This window comes from Prosopis cineraria, unplaced genomic scaffold (assembly GCF_029017545.1).
Source record: "Prosopis cineraria cultivar Desert tree isolate PC_DT_omini unplaced genomic scaffold, ASM2901754v1 PC658, whole genome shotgun sequence".
NCBI lineage: Eukaryota > Viridiplantae > Streptophyta > Magnoliopsida > Fabales > Fabaceae > Prosopis > Prosopis cineraria.
The window spans coordinates 39,644-44,751 of record NW_026555983.1 but is presented as its reverse complement, the minus strand read 5'-3'; the positions used below and the strand labels follow the sequence as shown (position 1 = coordinate 44,751).

Here is a 5,108-nt window from a genome sequence, read left to right as displayed (position 1 = left end):
AAACATTTCACCTTTAATCAATGTACAAGCAAGCAAACCACAGATGCCTTGGGACATGCAAGAAGTCACCTTTAATCAAACAAGTAAAGATTGAAATTCAAGAAATACATCAAACTTAATCAAGTATAGATGATGTTTACTAAATCTTTGGTAAATCCAATCCATGTATATACTTAGGTGCAAACTTGTTGAAATACTTTTGTCTAATTCAACTCTTCAAAACTGTTATATTAAAAATAAGGTTTCTTAATTAAGATATATTATTTTGACATCCTGCCCCCTAATAGAAACATATTTGAATAAGCTGCTCTTCATTGGAATTTTCTTTATTTTTAATTGTTAGAAATTGAGCCGCCCCCCAAAAAAAAAATCATGATTTTACGCAATTGCATTTTGAATTTTGATTTCAAAACAAAAATTTATGACAATTTGATAGGAACAGCTTTGACACATGATGAAAGCGAATTAAATGCCAAAATTAAAACCAGAGATTCATAGTTGAAATTTGGTTGTTTGCAATTAGGCTGAAAAAACACTAACAAAGCACAAGTGTTCGTTATTATTGGGACAGGGTATCATATCTTCTCCTTGCTTTTGTTCTCTTTAAATGGTATTTCGTCTCTCCTGCTTCCATAACCAATAACCATTGACTTCTCCAAAACGTGACAATCTAACAACTTCTCAAGAGAAATAACTCAGATGTGATAGAGCTGAATCTACCTGTAGCTACATACTCTGGTGCAGCATAACCTTTAGTTCCAATAATTCTGGTTGAAACATGAGTGTTATCTCCAGTAGGACCATCTCTTGCCAGGCCAAAATCTGAAAGCTTTGCGGTTGAAGTCCTGAATAAGTTTTGCATAAAGTCCTTCAGAATGGAGGGTTCCATGTAAAACTGATGTAGTTATTACAGATTTCCAAGAAAATAAATAAATAAATAAAATATAAACAATAAAAGTGTGCTACATATTATACCGAATCAAGTAATACATTAGAAGCCTTTAAGTCCCGGTAGATAACATTTGCATCTAAGGTATGCAAAAATGCTAATCCTTTAGCAACGCCAACTGCAATATTGATTCGTGCAGCCCAGGATATGGGCTGAACACCTTCTGCAGAGAGAAAAGTAATTTGAGGTATCATGAGTTAAATGACATTATGGCTCAGTTCAAAGGCAATAGGTAGCACTCTTGTAATCAATGGATTGATTTTGTTAAAGATATGGCTTAAATATCATTTTATGCTATATTTAGACTAGAGATGACAATTAAAATACGGCCTTCAGAAATACGGAGAAAGGAAAACATGAAAATCTTCAAGTTCTGCCATCATTAACAGTCATTGAAAATCATCTTCATGAGCATGCCTTCAAAATCGATTTTAGGGAAAATATTCTTAATTTCTCAGGACCACCACATTCTGCCATTTTGCAAATATTTTTATGAATGCATAATGGATAAAAAAATATTCCACTCATCACCACAGAATTGTCACCATTATTCTGGACTTGTCCCTGATATCCATGCCTTCCAAGATATTTAACTCTACAAGGAGCACAGTCTCCGGTACATATCAAGCTTATCATAGTAATATCTTTTGAAAGCTTGAAAAGCATTAAACTACAAATATTCTTGAAATTAGTGTCGTTTGTTATGTAATCCATTCATGATTTCTTTATCCTTAGTCTTTGCTTTCGGTGAATTAATCAATTCAATATCATGATTCAAAAACCAAATTGGTACATATCATTATATAGAAATACAAGTTTCACGTTCATGTAATGCATTCACAATTTGTGGCTTTATTATGATTAAAAAAAGTCTTCTTCTTCTTCTTGTGGAAAGCTATGGTGAATAGTTTCGTTAATATTGGGAATCAAAAAGTCAGAGCAGAATGAGAAACTACTTACTTCTGAATAAATGATTCTCCAAACTTCCTTTCTGCATAAACTCATAAACTAGAAGCCTTTTTTACCATCTGAGCAATAACCAATAAGTTTGACCAAATTTTCATGGTGAAGTTGGCCTAGATAATTGACTTCTGCCTGCCCAAAAAAAAATGGCAAGTCAGTCAAACACCTAGCAAGAGACAGTGAAATTAGCAAGTAGCTTGATTCAAAGGTCTTTGTTACATACAAGCATTCCTTGTGGCCTTGGAAGCTTTCTGGCTTAAGTTTCTTAATGGCCACCATGATTCCACTCCCTGGTCTTGCAGGAGCAAATGAGTTCTCATTAATCCATCCCTTGTAAACATACCCAAAGCCCCCCTCCCCAATTAAATTTTCCATTCTGAAATTTTTTGTGGCTTCTCTTAGATCATGAAGCTGAAGGATTTGAGACTGGAAGAGATGGATCTGTTGATGGTTGGTTCTAAAGTTTGTAATGCAACTTTTCGTTCTGAAGAATTTGACTTCTTACTTATCTCACTTTGAGACTTCGCCTTTCCTGATAATAAATGAGAAACAGGTTAAAAGCAACCATGAGATTAATCTATCAAATCATAACCACTTCGCTGTGTCACTCCACAAAGTCAATAGTACCAAAATAGAGTGCAATCATATGTAATGATTCAGAGCCCCAATGTGATTCTGTCCTAGTCGATATCCAATATTTGCATGTTTGTGAGTATCTTGAATCATTGTGATTTCCTTGGCTTGTGATCATGGAAAATAAAAGAGCAGTTGAAGTTTGCATCATGATTTACTTGTTAAACTATAACTTCTGATGTTCTATGGCATAACGGATCTGGCTTGGTTGGTAGATTTATGCATGCGCTTATTTGAGTATGTATGCAAGGATCTTTGACCCAGACAACTCAAATGAGACGATAAAAAGCATTCAAAAAAATATAAGTTTAAGGTTTCCTCAGAAGAAAAGGTAGAAAAATTATTTTTGGGCAAAAAAAAAAAAAAAACAATTATGTGGACCAAAACAACCAAACTCCATGCAAAGCCAGGAGGAAACCAAGGAAGATACATGTAAATACGCCTTCAGAGGAATGTGATCATCAAAATTCAAAGCAGCATCAGCAAAATAGAACAACAGAAGAAAAATAAATCAACGAAGGGCAAATAAGGCACCAAAAGAGGAAGATAATGCATTCAGAAATCATAACTAATGGCAGATACTGACCAGAAATGTTAGAGGAAGACACATGAACAACGGGTTTCCTACAGGAATTTCCCATAGCGAAGAAAAGATTCTCTCGTTAGACCAAAGCGTGAGTGAAGAAGGAAAGTTACAGAAGGAAGCGAGTAGGTTGTGGGGTTTTAAGGAGGACAAGGATGCTGAAGGAAGGGCCATTGATGTGGATTGCTATATGAAACAGCAAAGGAAGAAGTAAAACAGCGTAGTCAATGGGGCAAATAAGCACAGGTTGAAACTTGAAGAGGGAAATTTCAAATTTACGGATTTTTTTAAAGAAAGATCATACCTTTCTTTTTCGGTCGGTCACTCCAAGACACCAGCCCAAGGGCTAAACTTTATACACACAAAAACGAAAGAGGCTATGGATGGTCCTACCAGACTCGGTTTAATTTGTGGGTCATCCATTGACCCTGCTTCAGGCCGTTTCCTATGATTATTCTATTTCGATTTTTGGTAAGGGGCAAAGTCACAAAGAGAGAGATAGAGCTTTTATTTTTGGCAGATATTGGAAAGAGTCTGCTCTACCTTGTTTAGTACTTTCTATTTAGATTTTATTCACCGACTCGCCATCAATAGGAGCAACAGGGTAGGCAAGCAAATATATTAGACTCCCTGGATCATACCTTTAAGAATGATTCTTTATTCTTTATAAAATATAAGAAAAAGTATATTATCATTTTTTTATTTTATCTTTATTATTTATGACTCATGATATATTGTATATCTCTTTTTTCTTAGGATAAAGCTAGAAATTTTTTTTATTTTAAGATACATCTAATTTTTTATTATAATAAAATAGTTAAAAGTGTCTTATAATAATAATCAATTACAACTCAAATATTTTACAATATAATTAAATATTACAATGTTTATAAACAACTTATAAGAGAAAAATGATAACTAAAAATAGCTACCGTTTTTCTCTGGGAGCATGCATAAAGGATAAGTAGAAGGAAAGGTTCCTTTCAAAGCACTAAATTTTCAGGTGAGTAACAAGAGGAGTACATTCAACAACCATCACATTCCAAAAATATTTTCCATGCCATGGGCGTACCTCCTCTTTTCCTTATTGCTTCACTTCTGATGAATTTTTTTTCCCTACATATAAAGAAAATTTAGATAAGTCGAATCTCAAGAATTTATTAGGCTCAAGACATGCCTCTAAATTTAATGAGAATTTTGAGAGGTACTTATAAATAACTCACTAATAAAATTTTTCATATCAACATTAAGATTTGATTTCATAAACTTCTAAGTTGTGGGATAAATTCTTATCAATTGGATCAAGCTTTGTTAATGTTTTAGTGAAGTTATTCAAACCAAAAGAAAGTAAAGGCTTGCAAGTTTCAGAAATGCAGAAAGCTTGGTTTGGTTTCATCCAGATACAAAAAATCTAGAGTACGCGAACTTTCACTAGCTGCTTAAGACATTGAACTGCCGTAACTTTCCTAATATCATGGCAGTTTTAATATAAGGCTTTCATGGTTGAGAGGGAAGCTTTCCTTGGATCACTTCCTTAGCCTTTTTGACAGAAACTTGAGCTGAAATGAAGAAAGAATTATCATACTTCCTTTTGGTTTTATGAGTCCAATTCCTAATTTTCTTTCGTTTGGGGGAGCTGGCAAAGAAATCGTTCTGAGTAAAAATGCTAATTATTATTTCTGTTTTATCCTAGTTGGAATTTTCCCTTAAGAACTCAGGCAGATCCCTTTTGCAAAGTAATTTCATTATTTTACAATGTTTTGCAAGCTGAGAAATTTTCAATATTGTGTTAATAACCTTCCTCTAAATTATTGCTAGCGTCTTTAGTTTTCTTAAATCCTTTTGACACTTTTCTTCTTAGTTATTGTTAGAAAGATTTATGAAAAAATAACAATAAAATTTCTCTATTATATAAATGATAATTTAGTATATCAAAATGTCATAATTCTACTGAAGTTTTTAGATACTTTTAGTGAAAAG

At 33.3% G+C, this 5,108-nt stretch overlaps 1 pseudogene; it reads right to left on the bottom strand.

Annotated features, from left to right (window-relative positions):
• Positions 1-593: 593 nt before the first annotated feature.
• LOC129297938 (probable serine/threonine-protein kinase PBL2) lies at positions 594-3,593 on the bottom strand (annotated as a pseudogene).
• Positions 3,594-5,108: the final 1,515 nt, after the last annotated feature.